The 20,761-nt window shown below is 30.8% G+C and overlaps 1 protein-coding gene across 1 annotated transcript in view; it reads left to right on the top strand.

Annotated features, from left to right (window-relative positions):
* Nucleotides 1-20,761, top strand: part of LOC135956096 (uncharacterized) — a 231,103-nt gene that overhangs the window by 141,257 nt on the left and 69,085 nt on the right. Inside the window, exon 4 of the mRNA XM_065506591.1 lies at nt 8,382-8,414. The gene's annotated coding sequence lies outside the window, so the exon portion shown is untranslated. The remainder of the gene's footprint in view (nt 1-8,381; nt 8,415-20,761) is intronic.

Below are 20,761 nucleotides of genomic sequence, written 5' to 3'. Positions count from 1 at the left end.
CAGTCCATGTATTTGCATTATAATATTTTCACCCAAAACAATAATCATTAAAAACAGCATAATTTTCCTTCATTCATTCTCATTTCTATATCACACACAATGAACAAAGTAAATGTGATACAGCACAAATGAAAGCCTAATGAAACATCAGAAATTTCAACAAAAAAAAAGCGTGTGTGCCTCAATGACCATTGCGAAACACCCCTTGAAAAATGTTGCAAATTTGCTACACAACAAAACAGCAAATAATGAAAACAGAGAAAAAATCTTTATCTTGAAAAATTAACACAAAAAGCAAAAAACAAAATATAAAAACATAAAACCATTTACATTGATGAGGGTGTGTGGAATTTGAATGCATTAATGACACTCATTCTTCCAATTGCATTGTAATTGTGCACAATTTATGTGTGTATGTTTAACAGCTGTCCATTACGATGAATTTTTGTAAGCTGCATGCTACATTTTATTGCAACAAATTTTTATGGCAAATAGTAAATGTAGTTTTTGTAATAAAATTTTATTTGTTTCATTATTGTAATTCTAAGCGGCAGCATTTGCAATTAAAGAATTAGCTCAAAAGATTGAAAGTAAAGATATTGTGTAATTTAGGAGACATATAGAGTCTGTGGGCAAATAAGTCAATAAATTATTTAATTGTGCTCACCATCTTAACATGATTTATATACCGAAAACACTAAATAGCTTCTAGACTATGACTAGACTATGACTAGACTATGACTAGACTATGACTAGACTATGACTAGACTATGACTAGACTATGACTAGACTATGACTAGACTATGACTAGACTATGACTAGACTATGACTAGACTATGACTAGACTATGACTAGACTATGACTAGACTATGACTAGACTATGACTAGACTATGACTAGACTATGACTAGACTATGACTAGACTATGACTAGACTATGACTAGACTATGACTAGACTATGACTAGACTATGACTAGACTATGACTAGACTATGACTAGACTATGACTAGACTATGACTAGACTATGACTAGACTATGACTAGACTATGACTAGACTATGACTAGACTATGACTAGACTATGACTAGACTATGACTAGACTATGACTAGACTATGACTAGACTATGACTAGACTATGACTAGACTATGACTAGACTATGACTAGACTATGACTAGACTATGACTAGACTATGACTAGACTATGACTAGACTATGACTAGACTATGACTAGACTATGACTAGACTATGACTAGACTATGACTAGACTATGACTAGACTATGACTAGACTATGACTAGACTATGACTAGACTATGACTAGACTATGACTAGACTATGACTAGACTATGACTAGACTATGACTAGACTATGACTAGACTATGACTAGACTATGACTAGACTATGACTAGACTATGACTATGACTATGACTATGACTAGAGTATTTTTTTCCTTAAATTCATGTTTACATTCCTTTTATTAACTGGCCCCCCACTTTAGCGTTTGCACACATGTGTCTATATATTGACTCTCATATGAAAATGGGTTAAATTTGCGGCATTCACTTTTGTTTGTTGAACTGATCTAGATTTAATTTTTTCAGTTTTATTATTATTTTTTTGTACACAGCTTTTTGTTTTGTTTGTTGTCAATTGTGAATTAAAATAACAACATCTATAACAATAATACATATATGTACATTATTTAATTTATTTTTACGAATATTTATGACAAGACTATAACGAAAAAGAGCTTAATAATAAAACTAAAGTGTACGAACATTTTTTTAAATTTATTTCATTATTTTTATCATTTTGGTTTGTTTATTGTATTCAGAATATTAACCAAAAAATACAGAAAATGTAGTTGAGCAACAAAAAGATTTTTCGAATTCACAATTACCACAAATTCGAGGTATAATACCTCAGAGTGCATTGTTCTTGATATTTGTGAGTGTTTGTGTAAATTTCAAAATAATGATTTTTGTCGATGGGAATATTTTTATATATAAAATAATAATTACAAGGTATTAAAATCAATGCTGTATAATAAATGATTTATATTAAATAATGGAGATTTTCTGTTATTATATTAAACTTATAATGAATGCATTTAATTGAATTTATTATTTTGGAAAATACAATTTATAAAATTGTTAATGATAAATTTAATACAACTGCTGCTTTTCGAAATTATGGTTTCAAACAGATAACAATTGTTTTCGTACTGATATTTTATTTAAATTCAATTTATCTTTTAATTTTTTATGCAGAATAGTAACTATTCTTTAAACTTCCCTAGAGATTTAAAACATCTGCAGAAATTCCCATTTCATTTTATTTAAATTTAATAGATTTTATTTTATAATTTGTTTTTTTATTTCGTCTTCTTCCAATTATTTATTTCAATAACAGTTCGGGCGATGTGTTGGCCAAATTCTATTGAATTTCTGTTTTATTCACACTCAGTCAAACTCTCTCTCTTTTCAATAGAAAATCAAAGTATAAACAATTTTTTTTTCTAAAATTGTATTTCCAGTTACTTCCCATGGCCTCTTGAATTTATTTTTGCTATGGTTTTATTGTTGTTGCTATTGGTATTTTGTTATGCCTTTGGCAAACAACAAATTCTACTTTTTTTATATAAAAAAAATTATATTTTAATTTGATTTTCTATGGCTGATAACAGCCAACAACAACAACTACACCGAATCTATGGCCAATGTACAGCAACAACCAACAAACATCTAGCAAATAATGAAATATATAGAAAAAATATCGAACGAACATGAACTACTTTAACATTCACAAACATCCATAAAATACTCGTAAAGAAAAAAAATATTTTAAAAAAGTTTAAAGGCGTGAACCCATTGAAATTCAGCCACTCAACAAGTTTTCATCTTTAACGATTCTTTACAGTTTCCCGTCTAAAATATAAAAAAAAACAGCCAACGAATTTAGCTCCAATTCATACAACAGGTATTTCAGTTCACTACTTTTCTCATTTCCATGTTGATTTTTTTTGTATTTAAAGTTAGTAAATGTGGCTGATTTTGTGGTTTAATGCTAATGTTATGGTTTTTTCCAAACCTCTCCAGTTTTTTTATTTTTTTGTTCAAGTGCTCTCAACCAGAAACTGTTATTTCTCGTTATCGCTTCAAATAAAATGAAAAAATTTATTTAACAGTTTACAAAATTATAGAAATTAAATTTACACGAAAATAAAAAAAAACATTGAAATAGAGCAAAAAAGAATAATGAGGTAAATGTTAGTACAAAAAAAATGTTAACTGAAAATATAGTAAAAGTTATTTATTACAGTTAAAAATATACTTTCTTAAATACCTTGCTGGGAAGAGTTTTTTCTAACTTTCAAATTAAATAATTTAAAACGTGTTTTTGACATAGTCTAGTCATAGTCTAGTCATAGTCTAGTCATAGTCTAGTCATAGTCTAGTCATAGTCTAGTCATAGTCTAGTCATAGTCTAGTCATAGTCTAGTCATAGTCTAGTCATAGTCTAGTCATAGTCTAGTCATAGTCTAGTCATAGTCTAGTCATAGTCTAGTCATAGTCTAGTCATAGTCTAGTCATAGTCTAGTCATAGTCTAGTCATAGTCTAGTCATAGTCTAGTCATAGTCTAGTCATAGTCTAGTCATAGTCTAGTCATAGTCTAGTCATAGTCTAGTCATAGTCTAGTCATAGTCTAGTCATAGTCTAGTCATAGTCTAGTCATAGTCTAGTCATAGTCTAGTCATAGTCTAGTCATAGTCTAGTCATAGTCTAGTCATAGTCTAGTCATAGTCTAGTCATAGTCTAGTCATAGTCTAGTCATAGTCTAGTCATAGTCTAGTCATAGTCTAGTCATAGTCTAGTCATAGTCTAGTCATAGTCTAGTCATAGTCTAGTCATAGTCTAGTCATAGTCTAGTCATAGTCTAGTCATAGTCTAGTCATAGTCTAGTCATAGTCTAGTCATAGTCTAGTCATAGTCTAGTCATAGTCTAGTCATAGTCTAGTCATAGTCTAGTCATAGTCTAGTCATAGTCTAGTCATAGTCTAGTCATAGTCTAGTCATAGTCTAGTCATAGTCTAGTCATAGTCTAGTCATAGTCTAGTCATAGTCTAGTCATAGTCTAGTCATAGTCTAGTCATAGTCTAGTCATAGTCTAGTCATAGTCTAGTCATAGTCTAGTCATAGTCTAGTCATAGTCTAGTCATAGTCTAGTCATAGTCTAGTCATAGTCTAGTCATAGTCTAGTCATAGTCTAGTCATAGTCTAGTCATAGTCTAGTCATAGTCTAGTCATAGTCTAGTCATAGTCTAGTCATAGTCTAGTCATAGTCTAGTCATAGTCTAGTCATAGTCTAGTCATAGTCTAGTCATAGTCTAGTCATAGTCTAGTCATAGTCTAGTCATAGTCTAGTCATAGTCTAGTCATAGTCTAGTCATAGTCTAGTCATAGTCTAGTCATAGTCTAGTCATAGTCTAGTCATAGTCTAGTCATAGTCTAGTCATAGTCTAGTCATAGTCTAGTCATAGTCTAGTCATAGTCTAGTCATAGTCTAGTCATAGTCTAGTCATAGTCTAGTCATAGTCTAGTCATAGTCTAGTCATAGTCTAGTCATAGTCTAGTCATAGTCTAGTCATAGTCTAGTCATAGTCTAGTCATAGTCTAGTCATAGTCTAGTCATAGTCTAGTCATAGTCTAGTCATAGTCTAGTCATAGTCTAGTCATAGTCTAGTCATAGTCTAGTCATAGTCTAGTCATAGTCTAGTCATAGTCTAGTCATAGTCTAGTCATAGTCTAGTCATAGTCTAGTCATAGTCTAGTCATAGTCTAGTCATAGTCTAGTCATAGTCTAGTCATAGTCTAGTCATAGTCTAGTCATAGTCTAGTCATAGTCTAGTCATAGTCTAGTCATAGTCTAGTCATAGTCTAGTCATAGTCTAGTCATAGTCTAGTCATAGTCTAGTCATAGTCTAGTCATAGTCTAGTCATAGTCTAGTCATAGTCTAGTCTAGTCATAGTCTAGTCATAGTCTAGTCATAGTCTAGTCATAGTCTAGTCATAGTCTAGTCATAGTCTAGTCATAGTCTAGTCATAGTCTAGTCATAGTCTAGTCATAGTCTAGTCATAGTCTAGTCATAGTCTAGTCATAGTCTAGTCATAGACTATGACTAGACTATGACTAGACTATGACTAGACTATGACTAGACTATGACTAGACTATGACTAGACTATGACTAGACTATGACTAGACTATGACTAGACTATGACTAGACTATGACTAGACTATGACTAGACTATGACTAGACTATGACTAGACTATGACTAGACTATGACTAGACTATGACTAGACTATGACTAGACTATGACTAGACTATGACTAGACTATGACTAGACTATGACTAGACTATGACTAGACTATGACTAGACTATGACTAGACTATGACTAGACTATGACTAGACTATGACTAGACTATGACTAGACTATGACTAGACTATGACTAGACTATGACTAGACTATGACTAGACTATAAAAAAAACATTGAAATAGAGCAAAAAAGAATAATGAGGTAAATGTTAGTACAAAAAAAATGTTAACTGAAAATATAGTAAAAGTTATTTATTACAGTTAAAAATATACTTTCTTAAATACCTTGCTGGGAAGAGTTTTTTCTAACTTTCAAATTAAATAATTTAAAACGTGTTTTTGACATAGTCTAGTCATAGTCTAGTCATAGTCTAGTCATAGTCTAGTCATAGTCTAGTCATAGTCTAGTCATAGTCTAGTCATAGTCTAGTCATAGTCTAGTCATAGTCTAGTCATAGTCTAGTCATAGTCTAGTCATAGTCTAGTCATAGTCTAGTCATAGTCTAGTCATAGTCTAGTCATAGTCTAGTCATAGTCTAGTCATAGTCTAGTCATAGTCTAGTCATAGTCTAGTCATAGTCTAGTCATAGTCTAGTCATAGTCTAGTCATAGTCTAGTCATAGTCTAGTCATAGTCTAGTCATAGTCTAGTCATAGTCTAGTCATAGTCTAGTCATAGTCTAGTCATAGTCTAGTCATAGTCTAGTCATAGTCTAGTCATAGTCTAGTCATAGTCTAGTCATAGTCTAGTCATAGTCTAGTCATAGTCTAGTCATAGTCTAGTCATAGTCTAGTCATAGTCTAGTCATAGTCTAGTCATAGTCTAGTCATAGTCTAGTCATAGTCTAGTCATAGTCTAGTCATAGTCTAGTCATAGTCTAGTCATAGTCTAGTCATAGTCTAGTCATAGTCTAGTCATAGTCTAGTCATAGTCTAGTCATAGTCTAGTCATAGTCTAGTCATAGTCTAGTCATAGTCTAGTCATAGTCTAGTCATAGTCTAGTCATAGTCTAGTCATAGTCTAGTCATAGTCTAGTCATAGTCTAGTCATAGTCTAGTCATAGTCTAGTCATAGTCTAGTCATAGTCTAGTCATAGTCTAGTCATAGTCTAGTCATAGTCTAGTCATAGTCTAGTCATAGTCTAGTCATAGTCTAGTCATAGTCTAGTCATAGTCTAGTCATAGTCTAGTCATAGTCTAGTCATAGTCTAGTCATAGTCTAGTCATAGTCTAGTCATAGTCTAGTCATAGTCTAGTCATAGTCTAGTCATAGTCTAGTCATAGTCTAGTCATAGTCTAGTCATAGTCTAGTCATAGTCTAGTCATAGTCTAGTCATAGTCTAGTCATAGTCTAGTCATAGTCTAGTCATAGTCTAGTCATAGTCTAGTCATAGTCTAGTCATAGTCTAGTCATAGTCTAGTCATAGTCTAGTCATAGTCTAGTCATAGTCTAGTCATAGTCTAGTCATAGTCTAGTCATAGTCTAGTCATAGTCTAGTCATAGTCTAGTCATAGTCTAGTCATAGTCTAGTCATAGTCTAGTCATAGTCTAGTCATAGTCTAGTCATAGTCTAGTCATAGTCTAGTCATAGTCTAGTCATAGTCTAGTCATAGTCTAGTCATAGTCTAGTCATAGTCTAGTCATAGTCTAGTCATAGTCTAGTCATAGTCTAGTCATAGTCTAGTCATAGTCTAGTCATAGTCTAGTCATAGTCTAGTCATAGTCTAGTCATAGTCTAGTCATAGTCTAGTCATAGTCTAGTCATAGTCTAGTCATAGTCTAGTCATAGTCTAGTCATAGTCTAGTCATAGTCTAGTCATAGTCTAGTCATAGTCTAGTCATAGTCTAGTCATAGTCTAGTCATAGTCTAGTCATAGTCTAGTCATAGTCTAGTCATAGTCTAGTCATAGTCTAGTCATAGTCTAGTCATAGTCTAGTCATAGTCTAGTCATAGTCTAGTCATAGTCTAGTCATAGTCTAGTCATAGTCTAGTCATAGTCTAGTCATAGTCTAGTCATAGTCTAGTCATAGTCTAGTCATAGTCTAGTCATAGTCTAGTCATAGTCTAGTCATAGTCTAGTCATAGTCTAGTCATAGTCTAGTCATAGTCTAGTCATAGTCTAGTCATAGTCTAGTCATAGTCTAGTCATAGTCTAGTCATAGTCTAGTCATAGTCTAGTCATAGTCTAGTCATAGTCTAGTCATAGTCTAGTCATAGTCTAGTCATAGTCTAGTCATAGTCTAGTCATAGTCTAGTCATAGTCTAGTCATAGTCTAGTCATAGTCTAGTCATAGTCTAGTCATAGTCTAGTCATAGTCTAGTCATAGTCTAGTCATAGTCTAGTCATAGTCTAGTCATAGTCTAGTCATAGTCTAGTCATAGTCTAGTCATAGTCTAGTCATAGTCTAGTCATAGTCTAGTCATAGTCTAGTCATAGTCTAGTCATAGTCTAGTCATAGTCTAGTCATAGTCTAGTCATAGTCTAGTCATAGTCTAGTCATAGTCTAGTCATAGTCTAGTCATAGTCTAGTCATAGTCTAGTCATAGTCTAGTCATAGTCTAGTCATAGTCTAGTCATAGTCTAGTCATAGTCTAGTCATAGTCTAGTCATAGTCTAGTCATAGTCTAGTCATAGTCTAGTCATAGTCTAGTCATAGTCTAGTCATAGTCTAGTCATAGTCTAGTCATAGTCTAGTCATAGTCTAGTCATAGTCTAGTCATAGTCTAGTCATAGTCTAGTCATAGTCTAGTCATAGTCTAGTCATAGTCTAGTCATAGTCTAGTCATAGTCTAGTCATAGTCTAGTCATAGTCTAGTCATAGTCTAGTCATAGTCTAGTCATAGTCTAGTCATAGTCTAGTCATAGTCTAGTCATAGTCTAGTCATAGTCTAGTCATAGTCTAGTCATAGTCCAGTCATTGTAATTTTTTATAGCATTCACAATTTAAAATGATCATTAATATTTGTAATCCTTTTTTAAAATATTTGTTGCCTTTTTTACTTACAGCTCCACATTGACTTGGTCCATTAAAATTTTAAGGTAAGTTCGCTTAAGCAATTAAGAAAAGTAAATTTAATTATTTCTGAAAATTATATGTTTTTCTGAGTATCATTTTATTTTATTTCTATATTCCAGTTCAAAGCTAAAAGTGAGTCATTTTAAAAATCTAAATTTTTTTCCACATAACAATATATTAAGAACTTAAAATAAAACTTTACCTCCACACCATAAAAACTAAAGTTCAAGTGTAATAAAATTACATTATATACATTAAAGTCCAGCTGTATGAGTATATAGTAATGTATATAGTGCTTATACATATCAACATAATTGCTTTCTAAGTCTGTCTGTGTGTATAAACAGAACTCCTCTGGTAAAATGGAATGGAAAAAAATAAGTTTTTTACAAAAAAGAGACATTCTAAACATTAAGAACTGTAAATGACCAGTGCATAGTCGTATGTATAAGTAGAACTGAGCTGAACTGAAATGAACAGTATAGAACGGAAACCATTAATGAGTTTAAGCACTTTTAATCCAACAATCATAGACACAGAAGATTGTCTTTTTTCCTGTTTCATACTCTAACTCTCTAAATGTAAATGTAGTAGTAGTAGTTTTTGATGTCGGTTTTTTGCCAACAACAAACATGAAATCCAATGATGAGGAAATCTATACTAAAACTATTATTACTAAGATGACTGCTATTGCTACAATTACTGCGACTACTACTAAAAAACTACTGGTAAAACTGCTGGATTTTACACTTAGAGAAAATATGTTCTTTAAAAGCTAATTTTAATATGTCTTTATTTTCTGCATTTTAAAATAAATGTTCCCCGGATCAAGCCATTCCTGGCAACAGCTGATCAGAGGTCAAATTCTCATGAATGGAACAAATATTACTGCCGATCTCTATGTTCCAGTGATTTGAAAATTTGTATGGAAATCATTTGAAGACTTTTCTTCCTCATAGAGAAATCGTCAATTAATTTCCCTGTCCAATTTTTCTGAGTGTATCACACTTACACCACTCTTCCACAGCACTTCACTAAAAGAGCAGTAAATGTTGCACAACACACAAGAATATTGTGGAATCTTTAGCAGCAAAATACCAAAAAAAAAATTAAATAATCCACATTTGATGATTGTAATGAATGCAGTTTTTTTATTCCAACTGAAGTTTCTTGTCAAACTCTAAAAAGAAACAACATTTTTTTTTTTAAATCATCCTCAAAGAGCCAACAAGAACAAAAAACAAGTGATGGATATAATATCATACTTTGAAAAGAGTAAAAAAAAAACAAATGTTGCATGTGGCTGAATCAAAAAACAATGGCAGAAAACAAGAAATTCTCAAGAAAAATTTTATATAAAGTGATGTTAAATGATCATGACTTTGAATTGGTCTGCCAAAGAGAAAATCATAAAAATAAAACTGTTGCAAAAAGAAACTTTAAAACAAACGGAAGACGGCAGGAATACAAAGGAATGATTATTTAACTCTTTGGGGGGATTCAGCCGGATAAATATTAATCCATTAAAGCTAGCAAGGCTTACTAAACTTCTGTTGATATTAAAATCTGGAAGTTTTTTAGAAATTGAAAGACTCAACAAAATAAAATTGATGTAAATACAGGAACACATATTAGGTTTTCAATTATTGATCATATTGATCGATCGATATTTTTCAGATTCCTATCATTTGATTTAGTGATTTGGAATAGAATTTAGGCACAACTAAGGTTTTTCACCTCCTCAAGTTCCACAGACATCATAAAAACCGAAGATCAGCCTAAGTTTATAGTTAAAACAGTTCCTGAAATTGGTTAAATAAACACAATATTGATAGCCTCTATCAACCAACCTCTGTAGAAAGAGTTGAGTTTAACCACAAATTGGTAAAATAAGTAAGAACTGTATTGATATATTCTCCTGTTTAGAATAGAGGACAAGCAGATATTTACTCTATTTTGCCTCAACAAAATGAAGCTTCTTTAGATGCTGCTGAAAGGAAATACAAACAAGCTTTCTTTCATGACTAAAATGTTTATTCAGCTCTTTTGAAACACAATTTTAGGGAACTCTTTTTTAAATGAGCTAACCGATGGGATTACTTAAATTTTTTTTCTCATTTACTTTGAATTTCTCAAGAGCTCTTTTCCCGTCTCCCACAGGTTTAAGAATCACTGCCACATACCATTCTTTTCATGATTATAATGATCGTTGTTGTATTTATTTGTGTTTTTTTTTTGTTTTCTCTGTGTTACAGATCATGCGTGAACTTAAATTATGCAGTGTAATGCTAAAGATTTTTGTAACGTATTTACCCTACTCCAAATTAAATGGCAGTTTTAGTTAAACGGGCAAATCATCTGGGATTTCAAATAAATCTTATAATCAAAGACTTATAATTTCAAGATAAAGACCTACTATTGACCATATAAAGATCTATTATTGAAGCTAAACTTATCCATTTCTAGCCTGAAAGGCAAATTTTTATTTTAACCCTTATGTGAATGGCAAAAAAAACACCTTTAACAGCATTGCAAGGTACCCGGGTACCTATATGGAAATAGTACAGGAAACTAGATATTTTTGTCGAAAATATGTGCATAATCACTGAAAATAACTCTGAGGCTTACAAAAGATCTTAATTTTCAGTAAATTTTCAATATTTTGTAAATAGTAAAGACTACAACACAAAAATAGACAGAACAGCAAAGAAAATAAAAACATTTGAGCCATTCCGTGAAGAAAAATTAAATGCTTTTATAGGAATTTTTATTCATGCTGGCGTCCACAATTTGACGCCAGAGCCCACATAACAGAGTTTTGGAAACCTACTCACTTGCCGATGTTTCAGTCAGCAATGTCTATCTGAAGATTCAGTGCTATACGAACAGTGCATACGTTTTGATAATGATGGAACCAGAATATTATAACCAGAAACAGATAAAGCTACTGCTTTTCGAGATATTTGGACGATGCTGAATGAGAATTTACGTCACATCTTCTGAGTGTATTTCAAAAGTTGAGCAGTTGTATGGATATCCCGGACGTACCCTTTTTACGCAGAATATGACGTCTAAGCCAGACAAATATGCCATAAACATATTTTGGGATTGCGATACACTAGTAAACCATTTGAAGACTGTGTTTTCCATTCAAAAGCTCCGGGAGAAATGTAACTACTTACACCATGGAAAGCCTAATGTATAATATACTTTTGAGGCTAAACCTGAAATTATTACAAATTACACCAAAACCAAAGGAGGATTTGACAATATGGACAAACTATTATGCGAATATTCATTCATGCAAACGCAGAACAAATCGATGGTCACAATAATTATTTTATAATGCTATATATGTAGCAGCATTAGCATCTTATAGCCTATATATGGAAAACCATACACAATTGCGTTCAGACTGATGCAGACAATTTTTGAAAGAGCTAAGCTTTGAACTGAGCAAGAAAAACATTCATCAACGCATTAAGAACCCAAAAGTTATCTCCCAATTATGAGTCAAATCTGCAATACAGAGTGTGCTTGGGAAAGGTTTTGAAGTTTCCGGTTTGCAAAAAAATAATAAAAGCGGTCGTAGTTCCGCAGTAGGGAGTTGTCACGTAAGCTCGCAACTACATATGAAGCAAATAAAAATACGTAAAGCTTGCACCAGATGTTCCAAACCGATTTGTAATGAGCATTCAGCAAACTGTCCAATATGCATATAAAAAAAATATTTTTTTGTTTGTTTTGCTTTCAGCAAATAAAAGTTTTAATCTAAAATATTCACAACGACTTTCTTTAATTTTATTTTAGTAACCTTTCACTAAAAATATATACTTCCAATAATCGTTTTTTGATATTTAATGTATGAAGGTACCCGGGTACCTTGCCATACCGTTAAGGGTGTTTGATGAAAATTGTTCCACCACGCCTCTTCAAAATAATTTTTAAGTCAAAAAATGATGATAGTTTAAAATTTATTAAAAGTTAGGAGTTCTCAAGAAGTTTCAAATATTTGGATCAACTGTTTCTATAAAAAAAATTAAGCTGAAAACGCTAAAGGTACCCGGGTACCTTGCTATTCACATAAGGGTTAAAATTTAAAGTGGGCATGGCACCTCCCATACAAAGTAAATAGGTATTTTCGAATATCTGCAGAACTATAATTGTGACAGTCTCGAAAATTTATACGAACCAATTTGTTATCAGTGCATGAGGTCTAACCAAAAATGACGAATTTTTATATATACTTATATATATCGTATTATCACATATACTTTTGAAAAAGGGGGTGTGACACCTTCCATACAAAGTAAAGTCTTCAAGTTTTGCCCAAATATCACACTTATTGTTTTAAATAATTTTGCCAAAAATGGGAGGGATTTTATTATTGGACGTGGTACCTATTATACAAAGTAAATGGTTATTTTCCAATACCTCAGGAACTATAATTGTGAAAGTCTTCAAACATTAGATTTATATCAATTTTGTATCACTGCATGAAGTTTAATAAAAAAAATAGAGGATGAGTCGCCTCCCATACAAGGTAAAGAGTTAAGAGATAATTCGAGCTTTATATGAATAAATCTCTCATTTTACATACATACATATACTTTTCTAACTCTAAACGTTTTATTTCATTACTGTACCGGGTTTTAGCTAGTCTATATATGTATATCTAGCACTTAGCGCCAAATTATCGTAAGCGACAAAACACAAATTTTACAGGAGAAGGTTTTTTCGATTATTTTGAAATTTATACATAGAATTATAAATTTTATGATGCGATATAATATAATTTCGTTCAAGCTATTTGTCTATTTTTCAAAAATATTTATAACTTTTGACAATTAAATAATTTATTGAAAAATATGACAAAAAAATATTTTTTATTGAATTATTGCATAGATACAAATTTTTCGAATTGAAATAAAATTGTTATTTATGAATAGTTTTTAATGAAATTTCACAATTATGTAAAATTTTCTATTTAAAATGGAAAAATAAAAACGAATTTTGAAATTTGTTATCAGCAATCCCGCAATTCCTAAAAAAGTGTTGAAAAATCCAAAAATGGAAATTTTTAGTTTTTTGGCTATAATATCCATACCAGGGTCGGAGTTATCGGAACCCTTTACAAAATAATTAAAAGCATATTGGACCATCTAAAATCGGTTACTATATTTTGATATCGAATATGTGATTTGAGGATTTTTTCCCCAAAGTTTAATTTTACATAAAAAATAGTTGTTTTTTGAATGGACCTGGTCCCTTCGGTAACAAAAATTTGAAATTTTTTTTTTCATTTAAAATATTTTATGAAAACTTAACTTTCAGAAAGTATAAATTTCTTATACATCATCTTCGAAATGTTTTGTGATAACTTAAAAAGAAAAAAAGTTATTTTTTCCCAGAAAATTAGCGAAATTTCGGCTTTTTAAAATTTTTTAAATTCAAATGCATATAACTTTGGGCTTAGTTATTATTTTTAAACAGTTATTTTTCTATTTGACATACACATATGTTGTTAGTCCAATGAACGAAAACTGGAGAAAATCGGAAAATATTTGGATACGCTGTTATCCAAAAACTGGATTAGGTTGGGTAAAAATATTGAAAATTTAATTTTCAAATGTGAATATCTCCTAAGCTATAAGAGGTAATTGATAGCTACGACTAGTAGCGCTCGATGAAAAGATTTTATATGTGTAATTTTGAACTACTTTGAGGGCCCTTGGTCGCGCCCCTGGTGGGCCCATGAGGTCGACATTCAGAACTTAAACTCAACAGCACTTCTTCTTCGTGCATGTGAAATTTCATTCAAACCAATCTAACAATTTAGAAGTTAGTTACTATGTGTCGCTTTCGATAAAATTCGTTTACTGTAAAAGGTAAACATTGAATTACGATAAAATCTTACCCCCTATAATTTTGAATTTATTAACAATTTTGATATTCTTAGAACGCTAAAACATCAGTCGGTTCAAAAAATTTAAATTTTTGCAATAAAAAAAAAATTGTTGCAGATGTCGCTTACGATAATTTGGCGCTAAGGGTAAAGCTACTAAGTGACTGACTGATTCAACATTGCCCAGCTCAAACACCTAAAGCTAGATATATGAAACTTTGATTGTAGGTTCCCGCCTTCTTGTTTGATCCACCAATAAGCGATTTTTGTAAATTCAAATGTTTTGGGGGTAAAAACGGGTAAATCTTCTACACTAATACAGATACAATGAATATTTAAAATACATCTTCATCTGTTTCAGGAACGAGTAGACGAGTTAGTATTTTTTTAAAATTCGAACATTATTTTGGTACTATTTTGGCACTCTATGTACTTTTTAAGCCAATAAACAAAGAAATACTTTTTAGATCGTATTATTGACTCATCAAAAAAATATCACAAATAAATTTGATACTTTTTGATAAAAATTTTATTTTGGCGTAAAAAATGTATTTACTTGCACAAAAAATATGTGTTTCTATTTACATAAATATATGAATATTTTATTATGAGCTAAAACCAAGCCACTGAAATTTATTTGAATCAAATGTTTATCATACAAATATGGATAAAAAGTACCAAAAAAGGGTTAAATACTGGAAAATAAATGTTGTTCAGAATTATTAACACCTTGGTACTTTTTTGAAAGATATTTTTTCTTAGGCACATGAACACAGATTTTAATTACTTGGGACACATCTGAGTTACAAACAATTTCACTAAAATGCAGTATTTTGAAATTTTAAAAGCAACTGGTGTCGAAGAGTGGAAAATGGAAATTGGTACTTTTTCTTTTAAAGGCACTTTATTAATATATTAATTTATTTAACTTATCAACAAAAAAGTTAGCTGATATGCTTTCGAGTGAAGAAAGAGTCAAGAATAGAGGTCTTAGTGGTACTAAAGTAACTGGTACTTTATCGATATTTGAATTTTCTATTCAATGTATGACTTCAAAATGAGGGAATTTTAAAATGTTTAGCTTTTATTTTTAAACATTTATACAATATAAATGTATTCAAGGAATTGGTTATTGTTAGCTAAGACCTTTTCCCATCTTTCTGGCAACATATGGATTCTGAGCCAAAAGAACTGCTCATCTTTAAAGGGCAAGAACAAATCAAGTCAATTTCCAATACACTGTTCTGAAATGAAGCGTATCCCAGAGAGAGAGAGCGTTCTGCATCGATCAAAACAAATAATGGATCCATATTTCATAGCAAGTAATGATTTGGTACAAAAAATGTTTTACTTTTATAGAGTTGAAGAAGCATTTCAGACATACAAAATCGTCTTCCAGGGTCTCTCAGCTTCAATTCAGATGGTATCCAATTTCCTTGCTTTTGTATGAATCTTGCTGCTGGAGTTTTTGAGTAGCTCCCAATGATTTTGCAAGGTTTTGTTAAGTTTTACAAAAATCTTTATGGAGCAATGCCTTCAATTCTTGGTCTTCAAAATTTTTGGGTGGCCTGAGCGATCTTAGTCATCCGTGTCAAATCTCATTGATCAATATCTATTAAATGGTTCTTCAATTCCTGTGTAGGGTTCCTAAAATTCGTTCCTACTTAATAAATTATTCTTCCGTGTCGTTCATATAATTAACGTAGGTTACGCATACAAACAAAAAGCTGCCAAAGAATAAAGCTATTGATTCAAAGAAACAATTGTACTTCTTTCGGCTAAATATTATATTAAACCAATATAATTGAAAGAGATCGTGTAACAAAAAAATAAACTAATAAAAACAGATCTCTCTCTCCACATGTAGTTGTATTTGCTTTGCTTAAGCAACTTTATTTGCTATCAGCTTTATGCAGCAACTTTTATAATTCTTAAATTATTGTTTTATTTTCTTTATTAATGCTGTGCTTTTAAAGTTTGTAGTTTATGTTTTATTGCTCCAATTTAAAGTCAAGCAGACAGACTGACAGAGTTATGCATGCACACACAAGAGCCCCTCAACTTTTTGTTGAAGAGTAGAAAAGGGATCATGAGATGATCGTTTGGATGTAGTATACAACAACTAAAAAAAGGGGTTATAACAAGTATTTTTCTTTAAAAATAATGCTGCTGTTGCAATATTATTTTCACAACATGTTGTTGCTTATATTAAATTACTTGTACTGCACAATAATTGTACAACAACATATGTGGCTGATGTGGAAGCAACTAGCAGAGCATCATCTTGTATGGCAAAAGGCAGCTGCTGTTAGTTTGATTTCGTTTTTTTTGTTCATTTCTTCTCAAATGACTTTAAATCACTTGTAAAGTTTTACACGAAAAGAAACACTACATGAAGTTCGAAATAGCCATCAATATTGGCAATAACAGTAGCAGGTAAAGGAAATGAGTACCAGTTTTATAATTTAATTTAATAAAAAAATAAAATATTGTTGTCAACTAGGCAAATTGAAATTTTCAAAAAAAGCTTTTATTATTAGGTATGTGTTATTTAATCTCCAATATCCCTATTATATTTGCCTTATACTGTCTTTTAATCATTAAACCCTTTTTTGTGTTTTGCTCTCTATACTTAATTCCACTTGTATAATAATAATAATATGTTCTCATTGTTGTAGTTGTTAATACGTGTTGTTGCTGTAGTTTTATGCAAGATTTTTTTTTTGTTGCTGCTGTTGTTTATTCATAAATTACTCTTCTTATTCGTTGAGAGTGAAGTTTAATCGTGTGTGACGTGTTGCATGAAATCAATCCATCAACAGTCTCGTACATAGTTACAATTTTAATGAAAACAGTTGGCTTGACTTTGTTTTACCGTTGCTGATACCATCTTTATTGATTATCGGGGAAAATGAAATTGAAAAGAAATAAAGAAAAATTGAAAAAAGAAACAAGTTAAATTGTAAAACTTTATAAAAGAATTGTTGGTGCTGTTGTAATAATTGTAATTAATATAAAAGTTAAAACAAATAAATATAAATTAATAAACTGAATTCATAAACAATAGCGACTGTAGCTAAACTAGGAATATATAAACTGTTGCGATGGATATAAAGACCCACGATTGAAGCTAAACTAAGACTATATAAACTGTTGCGATGTATATGAAGACCCACGATTGAAGCTAAACTAAGACTATATAAAGAACCACGATTGAAGCTAAACTAAGACTATATAAAGACCCACAATCGAAGCTAAACTAAGACTATAAAGACCCACGATTGAAGCTAAACTAAGACCCACGATTGAAGATAAACTGAGACTATATAAAGACTCATGATTGAAGCTAAAATAAGACCCGTGATTGAAGCTAAACTAAGACTATATAAAGACCCAGAATTAAAGCTATATAAAGACCCTCGATTGGAGCTATACGAAGGCCCACGATTAAAGCTAAATTAAGACTATATAAAGACCCACGATTGAAGCTAAACTGAGACTATATATGATTGAATCTAAACTAAGACTATATAAAGACCCACGATTGAAGCTAAACTAAGACAATACCAAAGCTGCTATTGAAGTTTATCTAAGATTATATAAATACCAACAATAAATGCTAAAGGATATTACTAAAATAAACTTACAAAAGTTGACATTTACATAGCCTTTAAACCGCATATATGGCGTTTCAATCGGCTCAGTAGTTTCAGAGTTATAATAACAAATTGAAGCAAATGATATATTTTTTACTTGAAAATAGCATTTTTTTTGTTTTGAAAATATCATGAAATATCGAAAACTGCAGAAATTATTCAGGTTTATTATTTTATTGTAAAGCCACATATTAGCAACAAAATGAGATATCGATCATAAAAATCAATTGATTATTTTCGAATTTATTCACAATTAGGTGAATTCGCTCATTTTCACAAAATTTTAGTTGTTGTTTTTATAAACATAAAATTGAGTAGTTAATGTTCTTCTTTTGAATGATTAAAGTTTGAAAACATTTTCTCCATACTATATACAATTAAATATATATTGCGTTTTAATCGGCTCAGTAGTTTCAGAGTTATAATAACAAATTGAAACAAAAAATATATTTTTTACTTGAAAATAACAATTTTTTGTTTTCAAACCATCATGAAATATCGAAAACTGCAGAAGTTGTTCAGGTTTATTATTTTATTGTAAAGCCACATGTAATAGGAACAAAATGAGATATCGATCATAAAAATCGATGTATTCTTTTCGCATTTATACACAATTAGGTGAATTCGCTTATTTTTAGAAAATTGTGTGTACTTACAAGCGTGTAGTTTGAGTGTAAATTTTACATGAGTTTTATTAAAATTGTTGTTACAATAACATAACACATGTCAAATTTACACTTAAAGTACACGCTTGGAACCACAATACATCAAAATTGTATAGTGGTTTAAAAAGACTATAATTTTTTTAATTTGCCCTGTGTAATTTAAACTGAACAATTACTATATGAAGACCTAACAATGGATGGCGTAACTTTTGAACGTGGTTTTTGATTTTAATAACTTATATGTCATTTTGAAGGGTACATATCTTTCATTTATTCCCACTTAGCTATTGGACATTATAGTGTAAACAACAATGTTATTATTCGAATTTTGTACCAACAAAGCGTCATATGCGGGAAGTTTTGCTTTACTTCTTTAATATGAAAAAAAATTGCCGCTGAAGCATATCGATTGCTCACCAAAGCTTATGGTGAATTTGCTCCATCGATTTCAACGTGCGAGAGATATTTTGTTTGGTTCAGAAGTGGTGACAAAAATCGGCATGGCAGTCAAAAAAGTTTGAAAACTTTAAAAAACAAATTTTGTGTTGCCATTATTGCTATTTTACGACGAAAAAAATATAATTTTTGAATTTTTCAAATTTGTATATCAACTTCCCCGCCAATTTTGGGTTTTTCAAAATTAAAAAATCCTTATCTTGGCTTGTTAAAAAAATTCTTGAAACTTAAGTTTTGTTTATGACTATTATAAACTATTACTATAATTTAATAAAGAAAAAAATATAATTTTTAAATTTTTAAAAATTTTGATTTTTAACTTCCCCGCCAATTTCATTTTTTTTTAAATTAAACATTTTTTTGCGAAAAAAAAAATTCGCTGTATTTGATGATTGCATTTGAGGCGGTCCTATCTATTATTAGCTGCTGAAATCTGACCAAACCTTCACAGGCAGCTGATTCGTTTGAAGCCTCTCCCGCCGTTGGACCGAATACTATTTGTTTTTATCGATGCAGAACGCTCTCTCTGGGATATTGGATTGATTCGTTCTTGGCCTCAAAAGATGAGCAGTTCTTTTGTGTTGGAATCATTTTGTTGCTAAAACGATGCACAGTGATATAGAAAAAAAATAGGGAAATAAATCTATAACTTATAAATAGATAGTACGATTTGAAGCTTCTTCGAGTTTAAGCTTTGAAATTAGACCTCATGGGACTGCGAGGGTCGCGGCCATGGCTCCCCAAATTAGGACATCTCGGGTATGTTAAATTTTTAAAAGGATCACATTTTTTTGTTTGTTTATTCGCATTTCGAAAATTAAATTTTCAATATTTTTACCCACCCTATTCTCTACAGTTTTTTGTTTACAGTGGATCCAAATTTTCTATGTCTTTTCATTACAAATGTGGGTATCAAATAAAAAAAATTGTTAAAAGAATCACGACTGACGTAAAAGTTATATGCACTTGAATTTAAAAATAAATTAAAAATGGAGATTTTTTGCTAGTTTTTTTGGAAAAAAGTACTTTTTTTCTTTTTAACCCTCCGTTAGTCGCAATCATTTTCAATTGAAACTAGTCGCAATGTATCAAATTGATATCAATAAAAAAGGCGCGTTTTTATTTCGAAAACATAAAAACAATATTAAATGAAATGTATTTAAAAGAGTAATACAAAAAAAAAATTGCAGCAAAAATATTATTTTATCAAAAAATAGCTTAAAATTTAGGGTGATTAAAAGTTCAATAAAAAAATGTTTGCCTGTATCAACCAGATCAGTTGCGAGTAACGGAAGGTTAAGTTATCTAAAAATTCTCTAAGAAGAAGTATAAGGAATTTATACTTTTTGAAAAGCTAAATTTACATAAAATATTTCAAATGAAAAATAGTTTGAAGATTTTTAATACCGTGGAGGCCAGCTCCATCCAAAAAACGCCTATTTTTTACGTAAAATTCAACTCGTTAGTCCAAAAATTCACAAATCTCATAGTCCATATCAAAATATAGTAACCCAGTTTCGATGGCCAAATATGTTGTTAATTATTTTGCAAAACTAAAAACCATATTTGGGATTTTTAAAAACTTTTTTGAGAATTGCAGGATTCCTGATAATAAATTTAAAAATCTGTTTTTATTCTTAGAATTGCAGGATTCCTGATAATAAATTTAAAAATCTGTTTTTATTCTT

Source organism: Calliphora vicina, chromosome 3 (genome assembly GCF_958450345.1).
Source record: "Calliphora vicina chromosome 3, idCalVici1.1, whole genome shotgun sequence".
Classification (NCBI taxonomy): domain Eukaryota; kingdom Metazoa; phylum Arthropoda; class Insecta; order Diptera; family Calliphoridae; genus Calliphora; species Calliphora vicina.
Note: the sequence above shows the minus strand (reverse complement) of the source record. Positions and strands in the feature narration are given on the sequence as shown.